Raw genomic sequence first — 14,939 nt, 5'->3', positions numbered from 1 at the left:
ACAGGAAGGAACTGGAAAGCAGCATAGAAAACGACCACGAAGGGACTCGAACCCTCAATCTTCTGATCCGAAGTCAGATGCCTTATCCATTAGGCCACGCGGTCTGCCACAAAGACATGATTCTGGTTTGTGGCGCCCGGATCAACCAAACACTCGAAGATCACCTGGGACATCTTCTACTTTTTTTGCTCAAGGAGATTTGGTAGAAAGGATCTGAAATGTATGACTTGGTGCAAGGTCATGCTTTAAGAAGTGCATTTGCAAAAGGGCCTAGGTTCAGAGTGTTCATACAGCTCCTTGACAATGGTAATAGATCAATAGAGTACTACGAGTAGATGATATTTCCAGAGGAAGCCATAGTACCTCAATATATATCTTGTCAGGATGGCCGAGTGGTCTAAGGCGCCAGACTCAAGAGCTGTTTCTTCACATTGTGTGGGTGTTCTGGTCTCCAAATGGAGGCGTGGGTTCAAATCCCACTTCTGACAATCTGTTTACACATTTAGCTTGAACTACAATCACCACTCCCGCTGTGTTTTCATGCTACCATGTCACCGAAAAAAAAACATGAAAAAAAATCCAAAAACTTTGCACATCCTACATAAAGATCAAATTCTTGAGGAAAATCTGCTAGACCATGCTGTTAAATCTGTCATTTAAAGTGCAACTTTAGTCAGAAAAGTAAGTCCTGCTACATCTCTTCCGGTTGTCCCATTTTGCATATATACTCATGTAAAACATTAAAAAATATGCTTCTATACACTTTGAAATCCAGTAATACGCTGTTTCAACCTGCTCTGCACATACTCAGTTGCTCTCCCATTTTAGGCATATTTAAGTTATGACACCAGCCATTTGATGATTTGATAGTTTGGTTGAGAACACAAGCAAATGGGACAGTTATCAATCCCGGGATTCCAGGCATGTAACTGTGTTTTGAAACCCTTAAATCAATTGGTTTACTTCCACTCTATGATTTACTTCTGTTTGGAGGCTCTGGGCTTTAGCAAATTGGAAGCCTCCAGCAAGAAGCACGTTGTTATGGCTAAAGCAAGAATTTACGAGTGAAGGTCACAGGAAGGAACTGGAAAGCAGCATAGAAAACGACCACGAAGGGACTCGAACCCTCAATCTTCTGATCCGAAGTCAGACGCCTTATCCATTAGGCCACGCGGTCTGCCACAAGGACATGATTCTGGTTTGTGGCGCCCGGATCAACCAAACACTCGAAGATCACCTGGGACATCTTCTACTTTTTTTGCTCAAGGAGATTTGGTAGAAAGGATCTGAAATGTATGACTTGGTGCAAGGTCATGCTTTAAGAAGTGCATTTGCAAAATGGCCTAGGTTCAGAGTGTTCATACAGCTCCTTGACAATGGTAATAGATCAATAGAGTACCACGAGTAGATGATATTTCCAGAGGAAGCCATAGCACCGCAATATATCTTGTCAGGATGGCCGAGTGGTCTAAGGCGCCAGACTCAAGAGCTGATTCTTCACATTGTGTGGGTGTTCTGGTCTCCAAATGGAGGCGTGGGTTCAAATCCCACTTCTGACAATCTGTTTACACATTTAGCTTGAACTACAATCACCACTCCCGCTGTGTTTTCATGCTACCATGTCACCGACAAAAAAACATGAAAAAAAATCCAAAAACTTTGCACATCCTACATAAAGATCAAATTCTTGAGGAAAATCTGCTAGACCATGCTGTTAAATCTGTCATTTAAAGTGCAACTTTAGTCAGAAAAGTAAGTCCTGCTACATCTCTTCCCGGTTGTCCCATTTTGCATATATACTCATGTAAAACATTAAAAAATATGCTTCTATACACTTTGAAATCCAGTAATACGCTGTTTCAACCTGTTCTGCACATACTCAGTTGCTCTCCCATTTTAGGCATATTTAAGTTATGACACCAGCCATTTGATGATTTGATAGTTTGGTTGAGAACACAAGCAAATGGGACAGTTATCAATCCCGGGATTCCATGCATGTAACTGTGTTTTGAAACCCTTAAATCAATTGGTTTACTTCCACTTTATGATTTACTTCTGTTTGGAGGCTCTGGGCTTCAGCAAATTGGAAGCCTCCAGCAAGAAGCACGTTGTTATGGCTAAAGCAAGAATTTACGAGTGAAGGTCACAGGAAGGAACTGGAAAGCAGCATAGAAAACGACCACAAAGGGACTCGAACCCTCAATCTTCTGATCCGAAGTCAGACGCCTTATCCATTAGGCCACGCGGTCTGCCACAAAGACATGATTCTGGTTTGTGGCGCCCGGATCAACCAAACACTCGAAGATCACCTGGGACATCTTCTACTTTTTTTGCTCAAGGAGATTTGGTAGAAAGGATCTGAAATGTATGACTTGGTGCAAGGTCATGCTTTAAGAAGTGCATTTGCAAAATGGCCTAGGTTCAGAGTGTTCATACAGCTCCTTGACAATGGTAATAGATCAATAGAGTACCACGAGTAGATGATATTTCAAGAGGAAGCCATAGCACCTCAATATATCTTGTCAGGATGGCCGAGTGGTCTAAGGCGCCAGACTCAAGAGCTGTTTCTTCACATTGTGTGGGTGTTCTGGTCTCCAAATGGAGGCGTGGGTTCAAATCCCACTTCTGACAATCTGTTTACACATTTAGCTTGAACTACAATCACCACTCCCGCTGTGTTTTCATGCTACCATGTCACCGACAAAAAAACATGAAAAAAAATCCAAAAACTTTGCACATCCTACATAAAGATCAAATTCTTGAGGAAAATCTGCTAGACCATGCTGTTAAATCTGTCATTTAAAGTGCAACTTTAGTCAGAAAAGTAAGTCCTGCTACATCTCTTCCGGTTGTCCCATTTTGCATATATACTCATGTAAAACATTAAAAAATATGCTTCTATACACTTTGAAATCCAGTAATACGCTGTTTCAACCTGCTCTGCACATACTCAGTTGCTCTCCCATTTTAGGCATATTTAAGTTATGACACCAGCCATTTGATGATTTGATAGTTTGGTTGAGAACACAAGCAAATGGGACAGTTATCAATCCCGGGATTCCATGCATGTAACTGTGTTTTGAAACCCTTAAATCAATTGGTTTACTTCCACTTTATGATTTACTTCTGTTTGGAGGCTCTGGGCTTCAGCAAATTGGAAGCCTCCAGCAAGAAGCACGTTGTTATGGCTAAAGCAAGAATTTACGAGTGAAGGTCACAGGAAGGGACTGGAAAGCAGCATAGAAAACGACCACGAAGGGACTCGAACCCTCAATCTTCTGATCCGAAGTCAGACACCTTATCCATTAGGCCACGCGGTCTGCCACAAGGACATGATTCTGGTTTGTGGCGCCCGGATCAACCAAACACTCGAAGATCACCTGGGACATCTTCTACTTTTTTTGCTCAAGGAGATTTGGTAGAAAGGATCTGAAATGTATGACTTGGTGCAAGGTCATGCTTTAAGAAGTGCATTTGCAAAATGGCCTAGGTTCAGAGTGTTCATACAGCTCCTTGACAATGGTAATAGATCAATAGAGTACCACGAGTAGATGATATTTCCAGAGGAAGCCATAGCACCTCAATATATCTTGTCAGGATGGCCGAGTGGTCTAAGGCGCCAGACTCAAGAGCTGTTTCTTCACATTGTGTGGGTGTTCTGGTCTCCAAATGGAGGCGTGGGTTCAAATCCCACTTCTGACAATCTGTTTACACATTTAGCTTGAACTACAATCACCACTCCCGCTGTGTTTTCATGCTACCATGTCACCGACAAAAAAACATGAAAAAAAATCCCAAAACTTTGCACATCCTACATAAAGATCAAATTCTTGAGGAAAATCTGCTAGACCATGCTGTTAAATCTGTCATTTAAAGTGCAACTTTAGTCAGAAAAGTAAGTCCTGCTACATCTCTTCCCGGTTGTCCCATTTTGCATATATACTCATGTAAAACATTAAAAAATATGCTTCTATACACTTTGAAATCCAGTAATACGCTGTTTCAACCTGTTCTGCACATACTCAGTTGCTCTCCCATTTTAGGCATATTTAAGTTATGACACCAGCCATTTGATGATTTGATAGTTTGGTTGAGAACACAAGCAAATGGGACAGTTATCAATCCCGGGATTCCATGCATGTAACTGTGTTTTGAAACCCTTAAATCAATTGGTTTACTTCCACTTTATGATTTACTTCTGTTTGGAGGCTCTGGGCTTCAGCAAATTGGAAGCCTCCAGCAAGAAGCACGTTGTTATGGCTAAAGCAAGAATTTACGAGTGAAGGTCACAGGAAGGAACTGGAAAGCAGCATAGAAAACGACCACAAAGGGACTCGAACCCTCAATCTTCTGATCCGAAGTCAGACGCCTTATCCATTAGGCCACGCGGTCTGCCACAAAGACATGATTCTGGTTTGTGGCGCCCGGATCAACCAAACACTCGAAGATCACCTGGGACATCTTCTACTTTTTTTGCTCAAGGAGATTTGGTAGAAAGGATCTGAAATGTATGACTTGGTGCAAGGTCATGCTTTAAGAAGTGCATTTGCAAAATGGCCTAGGTTCAGAGTGTTCATACAGCTCCTTGACAATGGTAATAGATCAATAGAGTACCACGAGTAGATGATATTTCAAGAGGAAGCCATAGCACCTCAATATATCTTGTCAGGATGGCCGAGTGGTCTAAGGCGCCAGACTCAAGAGCTGTTTCTTCACATTGTGTGGGTGTTCTGGTCTCCAAATGGAGGCGTGGGTTCAAATCCCACTTCTGACAATCTGTTTACACATTTAGCTTGAACTACAATCACCACTCCCGCTGTAAAAATCCCAAAACTTTGCACATCCTACATAAAGATCAAATTCTTGAGGAAAATCTGCTAGACCATGCTGTTAAATCTGTCATTTAAAGTGCAACTTTAGTCAGAAAAGTAAGTCCTGCTACATCTCTTCCCGGTTGTCCCATTTTGCATATATACTCATGTAAAACATTAAAAAATATGCTTCTATACACTTTGAAATCCAGTAATACGCTGTTTCAACCTGTTCTGCACATACTCAGTTGCTCTCCCATTTTAGGCATATTTAAAGTGGTTCTGCACTGAGGAAAAAAAAATATTTTTTATGTTTAAGCTTTAAAATGTATCTCTTTAAATAAAACCGCTTACTTTTCCTGCATTTGTCAGTGAAGCATGTCCGTTTTTAGTCCAAAGTTTGCTTTTTATTCTTATTGTTCGGCAGATGTCATTTTTCTTGTGGGCATTTGAAGCCCACAAGCAATAACTTCCGCCTTTCTTCCTTTGTTAGGAACCAGCATGCTTTGCCGGTTCCCGTGCATGCTCAGTAGCTACAGCTACGAGCGGTGTAATTCAAGAATGTTAGGACAACGGGCGGTGTAGTGTCACATTTTGCTGCCTATCACAGGATGCTGCGGAAGTGACGTTGCCGCCAGAAATTGCGTACTGCGCATGCGCGATGCGTTCCAAACACTCGCGCCGTGCGTTCCAACATAGCAAATTACCGCCCCCGTTCTCATGTGAAGCCAAACGTGGCCGGCGTGATGACGTCACGTCGGCCAAATCTCGCGAGATTTCGCAAGTGTTAGCCGCAATGACTCCTGGGATTACTCGGACGAGATCCCAGGAGACAGTGCGGGAATCAGCGGAAGTGATGCTGATCCCCGCATAAACCCCGCCCATAGCCGCAGGGGAAGAAGAAAACAAGTGCATAGAACGAAAGGTAGGAGAAATAAAAATAAAAATGAAGGGGCATTGTGCAATATGTGGAGGTTAGGAAAAACAATAGCACTAGGATACAAAAATGTGTGCAGAACCGCTTTAAGTTATGACACCAGCCATTTGATGATTTGATAGTTTGGTTGAGAACACAAGCAAATGGGACAGTTATCAATCCCGGGATTCCATGCATGTAACTGTGTTTTGAAACCCTTAAATCAATTGGTTTACTTCCACTTTATGATTTACTTCTGTTTGGAGGCTCTGGGCTTCAGCAAATTGGAAGCCTCCAGCAAGAAGCACGTTGTTATGGCTAAAGCAAGAATTTACGAGTGAAGGTCACAGGAAGGAACTGGAAAGCAGCATAGAAAACGACCACGAAGGGACTCGAACCCTCAATCTTCTGATCCGAAGTCAGACGCCTTATCCATTAGGCCACGCGGTCTGCTACAAGGACATGATTCTGGTTTGTGGCGCCCGGATCAACCAAACACTCGAAGATCACCTGGGACATCTTCTACTTTTTTTGCTCAAGGAGATTTGGTAGAAAGGATCTGAAATGTATGACTTGGTGCAAGGTCATGCTTTAAGAAGTGCATTTGCAAAATGGCCTAGGTTCAGAGTGTTCATACAGCTCCTTGACAATGGTAATAGATCAATAGAGTACCACGAGTAGATGATATTTCCAGAGGAAGCCATAGCACCTCAATATATCTTGTCAGGATGGCCGAGTGGTCTAAGGCGCCAGACTCAAGAGCTGTTTCTTCACATTGTGTGGGTGTTCTGGTCTCCAAATGGAGGCGTGGGTTCAAATCCCACTTCTGACAATCTGTTTACACATTTAGCTTGAACTACAATCACCACTCCCGCTGTGTTTTCATGCTACCATGTCACCGACAAAAAAACATGAAAAAAAATCCCAAAACTTTGCACATCCTACATAAAGATCAAATTCTTGAGGAAAATCTGCTAGACCATGCTGTTAAATCTGTCATTTAAAGTGCAACTTTAGTCAGAAAAGTAAGTCCTGCTACATCTCTTCCGGTTGTCCCATTTTGCATATATACTCATGTAAAACATTAAAAAATATGCTTCTATACACTTTGAAATCCAGTAATACGCTGTTTCAACCTGCTCTGCACATACTCAGTTGCTCTCCCATTTTAGGCATATTTAAGTTATGACACCAGCCATTTGATGATTTGATAGTTTGGTTGAGAACACAAGCAAATGGGACAGTTATCAATCCCGGGATTCCATGCATGTAACTGTGTTTTGAAACCCTTAAATCAATTGGTTTACTTCCACTTTATGATTTACTTCTGTTTGGAGGCTCTGGGCTTCAGCAAATTGGAAGCCTCCAGCAAGAAGCACGTTGTTATGGCTAAAGCAAGAATTTACGAGTGAAGGTCACAGGAAGGAACTGGAAAGCAGCATAGAAAACGACCACGAAGGGACTCGAACCCTCAATCTTCTGATCCGAAGTCAGATGCCTTATCCATTAGGCCACGCGGTCTGCCACAAAGACATGATTCTGGTTTGTGGCGCCCGGATCAACCAAACACTCGAAGATCACCTGGGACATCTTCTACTTTTTTTGCTCAAGGAGATTTGGTAGAAAGGATCTGAAATGTATGACTTGGTGCAAGGTCATGCTTTAAGAAGTGCATTTGCAAAAGGGCCTAGGTTCAGAGTGTTCATACAGCTCCTTGACAATGGTAATAGATCAATAGAGTACTACGAGTAGATGATATTTCCAGAGGAAGCCATAGTACCTCAATATATATCTTGTCAGGATGGCCGAGTGGTCTAAGGCGCCAGACTCAAGAGCTGTTTCTTCACATTGTGTGGGTGTTCTGGTCTCCAAATGGAGGCGTGGGTTCAAATCCCACTTCTGACAATCTGTTTACACATTTAGCTTGAACTACAATCACCACTCCCGCTGTGTTTTCATGCTACCATGTCACCGAAAAAAAAACATGAAAAAAAATCCAAAAACTTTGCACATCCTACATAAAGATCAAATTCTTGAGGAAAATCTGCTAGACCATGCTGTTAAATCTGTCATTTAAAGTGCAACTTTAGTCAGAAAAGTAAGTCCTGCTACATCTCTTCCGGTTGTCCCATTTTGCATATATACTCATGTAAAACATTAAAAAATATGCTTCTATACACTTTGAAATCCAGTAATACGCTGTTTCAACCTGCTCTGCACATACTCAGTTGCTCTCCCATTTTAGGCATATTTAAGTTATGACACCAGCCATTTGATGATTTGATAGTTTGGTTGAGAACACAAGCAAATGGGACAGTTATCAATCCCGGGATTCCAGGCATGTAACTGTGTTTTGAAACCCTTAAATCAATTGGTTTACTTCCACTCTATGATTTACTTCTGTTTGGAGGCTCTGGGCTTTAGCAAATTGGAAGCCTCCAGCAAGAAGCACGTTGTTATGGCTAAAGCAAGAATTTACGAGTGAAGGTCACAGGAAGGAACTGGAAAGCAGCATAGAAAACGACCACGAAGGGACTCGAACCCTCAATCTTCTGATCCGAAGTCAGACGCCTTATCCATTAGGCCACGCGGTCTGCCACAAGGACATGATTCTGGTTTGTGGCGCCCGGATCAACCAAACACTCGAAGATCACCTGGGACATCTTCTACTTTTTTTGCTCAAGGAGATTTGGTAGAAAGGATCTGAAATGTATGACTTGGTGCAAGGTCATGCTTTAAGAAGTGCATTTGCAAAATGGCCTAGGTTCAGAGTGTTCATACAGCTCCTTGACAATGGTAATAGATCAATAGAGTACCACGAGTAGATGATATTTCCAGAGGAAGCCATAGCACCTCAATATATCTTGTCAGGATGGCCGAGTGGTCTAAGGCGCCAGACTCAAGAGCTGATTCTTCACATTGTGTGGGTGTTCTGGTCTCCAAATGGAGGCGTGGGTTCAAATCCCACTTCTGACAATCTGTTTACACATTTAGCTTGAACTACAATCACCACTCCCGCTGTGTTTTCATGCTACCATGTCACCGACAAAAAAACATGAAAAAAAATCCCAAAACTTTGCACATCCTACATAAAGATCAAATTCTTGAGGAAAATCTGCTAGACCATGCTGTTAAATCTGTCATTTAAAGTGCAACTTTAGTCAGAAAAGTAAGTCCTGCTACATCTCTTCCCGGTTGTCCCATTTTGCATATATACTCATGTAAAACATTAAAAAATATGCTTCTATACACTTTGAAATCCAGTAATACGCTGTTTCAACCTGTTCTGCACATACTCAGTTGCTCTCCCATTTTAGGCATATTTAAGTTATGACACCAGCCATTTGATGATTTGATAGTTTGGTTGAGAACACAAGCAAATGGGACAGTTATCAATCCCGGGATTCCATGCATGTAACTGTGTTTTGAAACCCTTAAATCAATTGGTTTACTTCCACTTTATGATTTACTTCTGTTTGGAGGCTCTGGGCTTCAGCAAATTGGAAGCCTCCAGCAAGAAGCACGTTGTTATGGCTAAAGCAAGAATTTACGAGTGAAGGTCACAGGAAGGAACTGGAAAGCAGCATAGAAAACGACCACAAAGGGACTCGAACCCTCAATCTTCTGATCCGAAGTCAGACGCCTTATCCATTAGGCCACGCGGTCTGCCACAAAGACATGATTCTGGTTTGTGGCGCCCGGATCAACCAAACACTCGAAGATCACCTGGGACATCTTCTACTTTTTTTGCTCAAGGAGATTTGGTAGAAAGGATCTGAAATGTATGACTTGGTGCAAGGTCATGCTTTAAGAAGTGCATTTGCAAAATGGCGTAGGTTCAGAGTGTTCATACAGCTCCTTGACAATGGTAATAGATCAATAGAGTACCACGAGTAGATGATATTTCAAGAGGAAGCCATAGCACCTCAATATATCTTGTCAGGATGGCCGAGTGGTCTAAGGCGCCAGACTCAAGAGCTGTTTCTTCACATTGTGTGGGTGTTCTGGTCTCCAAATGGAGGCGTGGGTTCAAATCCCACTTCTGACAATCTGTTTACACATTTAGCTTGAACTACAATCACCACTCCCGCTGTGTTTTCATGCTACCATGTCACCGACAAAAAAACATGAAAAAAAATCCAAAAACTTTGCACATCCTACATAAAGATCAAATTCTTGAGGAAAATCTGCTAGACCATGCTGTTAAATCTGTAATTTAAAGTGCAACTTTAGTAGAAAAGTAAGTCCTGCTACATCTCTTCCGGTTGTCCCATTTTGCATATATACTCATGTAAAACATTAAAAAATATGGTTCTATACACTTTGAAATCCAGTAATACGCTGTTTCAACCTGCTCTGCACATACTCAGTTGCTCTCCCATTTTGGGGAAATATTTAAGTTATGACACCAGCCATTTGATGATTTGATAGTTTGGTTGAGAACACAAGCAAATGGGACAGTTATCAATCCCGGGATTCCATGCATGTAACTGTGTTTTGAAACCCTTAAATCAATTGGTTTACTTCCACTTTATGATTTACTTCTGTTTGGAGGCTCTGGGCTTCAGCAAATTGGAAGCCTCCAGCAAGAAGCACGTTGTTATGGGTAAAGCAAGAATTTACGAGTGAAGGTCACAGGAAGGAACTGGAAAGCAGCATAGAAAACAACCACGAAGGGACTCGAACCTTCAATCTTCGGATCCGAAGTCAGACGCCTTATCCATTAGGCCACGCCGTCTGCCACAAGGACATGATTCTGGTTTGTGGCGCCCGGATCAACCAAACACTCGAAGATCACCTGGGACATCTTCTACTTTTTTTGCTCAAGGAGATTTGGTAGAAAGGATCTGAAATGTATGACTTGGTGCAAGGTCATGCTTTAAGAAGTGCATTTGCAAAAGGGCCTAGGTTCAGAGTGTTCATACAGCTCCTTGACAATGGTAATAGATCAATAGAGTACCACGAGTAGATGATATTTCCAGAGGAAGCCAAAGGACCTCAATGTATCTTGTCAGGATGGCCGAGTGGTCTAAGGCGCCAGACTCAAGAGCTGTTTCTTCACATTGTGTGGGTGTTCTGGTCTCCAAATGGAGGCGTGGGTTCAAATCCCACTTCTGACAATCTGCTTACACATTTAGCTTGAACTACAATCACCACTCCCGCTGTGTTTTCATGCTACCATGTCACCGACAAAAAAACATGAAAAAAAATCCAAAAACTTTGCACATCCTACATAAAGATCAAATTCTTGAGGAAAATCTGCTAGACCATGCTGTTAAATCTGTCATTTAAAGTGCAACTTTAGTAGAAAAGTAAGTCCTGCTACATCTCTTCCAGTTGTCCCATTTTGCATATATACTCATGTAAAACATTAAAAAATATGGTTCTATACACTTTGAAATCCAGTAATACGCTGTTTCAACCTGCTCTGCACATACTCAGTTGCTCTCCCATTTTGGGGAAATATTTAAGTTATGACACCAGCCATTTGATGATTTGATAGTTTGGTTGAGAACACAAGCAAATGGGACAGTTATCAATCCCGGGATTCCAGGCATGTAACTGTGTTTTGAAACCCTTAAATCAATTGGTTTACTTCCACTTTATGATTTACTTCTGTTTGGAGGCTCTGGGCTTCAGCAAATTGGAAGCCTCCAGCAAGAAGCACGTTGTTATGGCTAAAGCAAGAATTTACGAGTGAAGGTCACAGGAAGGAACTGGAAAGCAGCATAGAAAACGACCACAAAGGGACTCGAACCCTCAATCTTCTGATCCGAAGTCAGACGCCTTATCCATTAGGCCACGCGGTCTGCCACAAAGACATGATTCTGGTTTGTGGCGCCCGGATCAACCAAACACTCGAAGATCACCTGGGACATCTTCTACTTTTTTTGCTCAAGGAGATTTGGTAGAAAGGATCTGAAATGTATGACTTGGTGCAAGGTCATGCTTTAAGAAGTGCATTTGCAAAAGGGCCTAGGTTCAGAGTGTTCATACAGCTCCTTGATAATGGTAATAGATCAATAGAGTACCACGAGTAGATGATATTTCCAGAGGAAGCCAAAAGACCTCAATGTATCTTGTCAGGATGGCCGAGTGGTCTAAGGCGCCAGACTCAAGGGCTGTTTCTTCACATTGTGTGGGTGTTCTGGTCTCCAAATGGAGGCGTGGGTTCAAATCCCACTTCTGACAATCTGTTTACACATTTAGCTTGAACTACAATCACCACTCCCGCTGTGTTTTCATGCTACCATGTCACCGACAAAAAAACATGAAAAAAAATCCCAAAACTTTGCACATCCTACATAAAGATCAAATTCTTGAGGAAAATCTGCTAGACCATGCTGTTAAATCTGTCATTTAAAGTGCAACTTTAGTCAGAAAAGTAAGTCCTGCTACATCTCTTCCGGTTGTCCCATTTTGCATATATACTCATGTAAAACATTAAAAAATATGCTTCTATACACTTTGAAATCCAGTAATACGCTGTTTCAACCTGCTCTGTACATACTCAGTTGCTCTCCCATTTTAGGCATATTTAAGTTATGACACCAGCCATTTGATGATTTGATAGTTTGGTTGAGAACACAAGCAAATGGGACAGTTATCAATCCCGGGATTCCATGCATGTAACTGTGTTTTGAAACCCTTAAATCAATTGGTTTACTTCCACTTCATGATTTACTTCTGTTTGGAGGCTCTGGGCTTCAGCAAATTGGAAGCCTCCAGCAAGAAGCACGTTGTTATGGCTAAAGCAAGAATTTACGAGTGAAGGTCACAGGAAGGAACTGGAAAGCAGCATAGAAAACGACCACGAAGGGACTCGAACCCTCAATCTTCTGATCCGAAGTCAGATGCCTTATCCATTAGGCCACGCGGTCTGCCACAAAGACATGATTCTGGTTTGTGGCGCCCGGATCAACCAAACACTCGAAGATCACCTGGGACATCTTCTACTTTTTTTGCTCAAGGAGATTTGGTAGAAAGGATCTGAAATGTATGACTTGGTGCAAGGTCATGCTTTAAGAAGTGCATTTGCAAAAGGGCCTAGGTTCAGAGTGTTCATACAGCTCCTTGACAATGGTAATAGATCAATAGAGTACTACGAGTAGATGATATTTCCAGAGGAAGCCATAGTACCTCAATATATCTTGTCAGGATGGCCGAGTGGTCTAAGGCGCCAGACTCAAGAGCTGTTTCTTCACATTGTGTGGGTGTTCTGGTCTCCAAATGGAGGCGTGGGTTCAAATCCCACTTCTGACAATCTGTTTACACATTTAGCTTGAACTACAATCACCACTCCCGCTGTGTTTTCATGCTACCATGTCACCGAAAAAAAAACATGAAAAAAAATCCAAAAACTTTGCACATCCTACATAAAGATCAAATTCTTGAGGAAAATCTGCTAGACCATGCTGTTAAATCTGTCATTTAAAGTGCAACTTTAGTCAGAAAAGTAAGTCCTGCTACATCTCTTCCCGGTTGTCCCATTTTGCATATATACTCATGTAAAACATTAAAAAATATGCTTCTATACACTTTGAAATCCAGTAATACGCTGTTTCAACCTGTTCTGCACATACTCAGTTGCTCTCCCATTTTAGGCATATTTAAGTTATGACACCAGCCATTTGATGATTTGATAGTTTGGTTGAGAACACAAGCAAATGGGACAGTTATCAATCCCGGGTTTCCATGCATGTAACTGTGTTTTGAAACCCTTAAATCAATTGGTTTACTTCCACTTTATGATTTACTTCTGTTTGGAGGCTCTGGGCTTCAGCAAATTGGAAGCCTCCAGCAAGAAGCACGTTGTTATGGCTAAAGCAAGAATTTACGAGTGAAGGTCACAGGAAGGAACTGGAAAGCAGCATAGAAAACGACCACAAAGGGACTCGAACCTTCAATCTTCGGATCCGAAGTCAGACGCCTTATCCATTAGGCCACGCGGTCTGCCACAAGGACATGATTCTGGTTTGTGGCGCCCGGATCAACCAAACACTCGAAGATCACCTGGGACATCTTCTACTTTTTTTGCTCAAGGAGATTTGGTAGAAAGGATCTGAAATGTATGACTTGGTGCAAGGTCATGCTTTAAGAAGTGCATTTGCAAAAGGGCCTAGGTTCAGAGTGTTCATACAGCTCCTTGACAATGGTAATAGATCAATAGGGTACTACGAGTAGATGATATTTCCAGAGGAAGCCATAGCACCTCAATATATCTTGTCAGGATGGCCGAGTGGTCTAAGGCACCAGACTCAAGAGCTGTTTCTTCACATTGTGTGGGTGTTCTGGTCTCCAAATGGAGGCGTGGGTTCAAATCCCACTTCTGACAATCTGTTTACACATTTAGCTTGAACTACAATCACCACTCCCGCTGTGTTTTCATGCTACCATGTCACCGACAAAAAAACATGAAAAAAAATCCAAAAACTTTGCACATCCTACATAAAGATCAAATTCTTGAGGAAAATCTGCTAGACCATGCTGTTAAATCTGTCATTTAAAGTGCAACTTTAGTAGAAAAGTAAGTCCTGCTACATCTCTTCCGGTTGTCCCATTTTGCATATATACTCATGTAAAACATTAAAAATTATGGTTCTATACACTTTGAAATCCAGTAATACGCTGTTTCAACCTGCTCTGCACATACTCAGTTGCTCTCCCATTTTGGGGAAATATTTAAGTTATGACACCAGCCATTTGATGATTTGATAGTTTGGTTGAGAACACAAGCAAATGGGACAGTTATCAATCCCGGGATTCCAGGCATGTAACTGTGTTTTGAAACCCTTAAATCAATTGGTTTACTTCCACTTTATGATTTACTTCTGTTTGGAGGCTCTGGGCTTCAGCAAATTGGAAGCCTCCAGCAAGAAGCACGTTGTTATGGGTAAAGCAAGAATTTACGAGTGAAGGTCACAGGAAGGAACTGGAAAGCAGCATAGAAAACGACCACGAAGGGACTCGAACCCTCAATCTTCTGATCCGAAGTCAGACGCCTTATCCATTAGGCCACGCGGTCTGCCACAAGGACATGATTCTGGTTTGTGGCGCCCAGATCAACCAAACACTCGAAGATCACCTGGGACATCTTCTACTTTTTTTGCTCAAGGAGATTTGGTAGAAAGGATCTGAAATGTATGACTTGGTGCAAGGTCATGCTTTAAGAAGTGCATTTGCAAAAGGGCCTAGGTTCAGAGTGTTCATAC

At 42.0% G+C, this 14,939-nt stretch overlaps 16 non-coding genes across 16 annotated transcripts; 12 read left to right on the top strand and 4 right to left on the bottom strand.

The window, feature by feature from the left end:
* Positions 1–378: 378 nt before the first annotated feature.
* TRNAL-CAA (transfer RNA leucine (anticodon CAA)) lies at positions 379–488 on the top strand. Its single transcript has 2 exons — positions 379–416; positions 443–488. It is a non-coding gene; the product is annotated as a tRNA-Leu (tRNA).
* Positions 489–1,104: 616 nt separating this feature from the next.
* Positions 1,105–1,177, bottom strand: TRNAR-UCG (transfer RNA arginine (anticodon UCG)). Its single transcript has one exon. It is a non-coding gene; the product is annotated as a tRNA-Arg (tRNA).
* Positions 1,178–1,449: 272 nt separating this feature from the next.
* Positions 1,450–1,559, top strand: TRNAL-CAA (transfer RNA leucine (anticodon CAA)). The gene is made up of 2 exons: positions 1,450–1,487; positions 1,514–1,559. It is a non-coding gene; the product is annotated as a tRNA-Leu (tRNA).
* Positions 1,560–2,521: 962 nt separating this feature from the next.
* TRNAL-CAA (transfer RNA leucine (anticodon CAA)) lies at positions 2,522–2,631 on the top strand. The gene is made up of 2 exons: positions 2,522–2,559; positions 2,586–2,631. It is a non-coding gene; the product is annotated as a tRNA-Leu (tRNA).
* A 961-nt stretch (positions 2,632–3,592) lies between these two features.
* On the top strand, positions 3,593–3,702 carry TRNAL-CAA (transfer RNA leucine (anticodon CAA)). The gene is made up of 2 exons: positions 3,593–3,630; positions 3,657–3,702. It is a non-coding gene; the product is annotated as a tRNA-Leu (tRNA).
* A 962-nt stretch (positions 3,703–4,664) lies between these two features.
* Positions 4,665–4,774, top strand: TRNAL-CAA (transfer RNA leucine (anticodon CAA)). Its single transcript has 2 exons — positions 4,665–4,702; positions 4,729–4,774. It is a non-coding gene; the product is annotated as a tRNA-Leu (tRNA).
* A 1,330-nt stretch (positions 4,775–6,104) lies between these two features.
* TRNAR-UCG (transfer RNA arginine (anticodon UCG)) lies at positions 6,105–6,177 on the bottom strand. Its single transcript has one exon. It is a non-coding gene; the product is annotated as a tRNA-Arg (tRNA).
* A 272-nt stretch (positions 6,178–6,449) lies between these two features.
* TRNAL-CAA (transfer RNA leucine (anticodon CAA)) lies at positions 6,450–6,559 on the top strand. The gene is made up of 2 exons: positions 6,450–6,487; positions 6,514–6,559. It is a non-coding gene; the product is annotated as a tRNA-Leu (tRNA).
* Positions 6,560–7,522: 963 nt separating this feature from the next.
* On the top strand, positions 7,523–7,632 carry TRNAL-CAA (transfer RNA leucine (anticodon CAA)). Its single transcript has 2 exons — positions 7,523–7,560; positions 7,587–7,632. It is a non-coding gene; the product is annotated as a tRNA-Leu (tRNA).
* Positions 7,633–8,248: 616 nt separating this feature from the next.
* Positions 8,249–8,321, bottom strand: TRNAR-UCG (transfer RNA arginine (anticodon UCG)). The gene has a single exon. It is a non-coding gene; the product is annotated as a tRNA-Arg (tRNA).
* Positions 8,322–8,593: 272 nt separating this feature from the next.
* TRNAL-CAA (transfer RNA leucine (anticodon CAA)) lies at positions 8,594–8,703 on the top strand. The gene is made up of 2 exons: positions 8,594–8,631; positions 8,658–8,703. It is a non-coding gene; the product is annotated as a tRNA-Leu (tRNA).
* A 962-nt stretch (positions 8,704–9,665) lies between these two features.
* On the top strand, positions 9,666–9,775 carry TRNAL-CAA (transfer RNA leucine (anticodon CAA)). Its single transcript has 2 exons — positions 9,666–9,703; positions 9,730–9,775. It is a non-coding gene; the product is annotated as a tRNA-Leu (tRNA).
* Positions 9,776–10,737: 962 nt separating this feature from the next.
* On the top strand, positions 10,738–10,847 carry TRNAL-CAA (transfer RNA leucine (anticodon CAA)). Its single transcript has 2 exons — positions 10,738–10,775; positions 10,802–10,847. It is a non-coding gene; the product is annotated as a tRNA-Leu (tRNA).
* A 962-nt stretch (positions 10,848–11,809) lies between these two features.
* Positions 11,810–11,919, top strand: TRNAL-CAA (transfer RNA leucine (anticodon CAA)). The gene is made up of 2 exons: positions 11,810–11,847; positions 11,874–11,919. It is a non-coding gene; the product is annotated as a tRNA-Leu (tRNA).
* Positions 11,920–12,880: 961 nt separating this feature from the next.
* TRNAL-CAA (transfer RNA leucine (anticodon CAA)) lies at positions 12,881–12,990 on the top strand. The gene is made up of 2 exons: positions 12,881–12,918; positions 12,945–12,990. It is a non-coding gene; the product is annotated as a tRNA-Leu (tRNA).
* Positions 12,991–14,679: 1,689 nt separating this feature from the next.
* TRNAR-UCG (transfer RNA arginine (anticodon UCG)) lies at positions 14,680–14,752 on the bottom strand. Its single transcript has one exon. It is a non-coding gene; the product is annotated as a tRNA-Arg (tRNA).
* Positions 14,753–14,939: the final 187 nt, after the last annotated feature.

Source organism: Lithobates pipiens, unplaced genomic scaffold (assembly GCF_037356315.1).
Source record: "Lithobates pipiens isolate NorthernLeopardFrog02 unplaced genomic scaffold, aLitPip1_a1.2 Scaffold_1, whole genome shotgun sequence".
Lineage (NCBI taxonomy): Eukaryota > Metazoa > Chordata > Amphibia > Anura > Ranidae > Lithobates > Lithobates pipiens.
The sequence above is the reverse complement of the archived record's forward strand: the minus strand, read 5'-3'. Positions and strand labels throughout refer to the sequence as shown.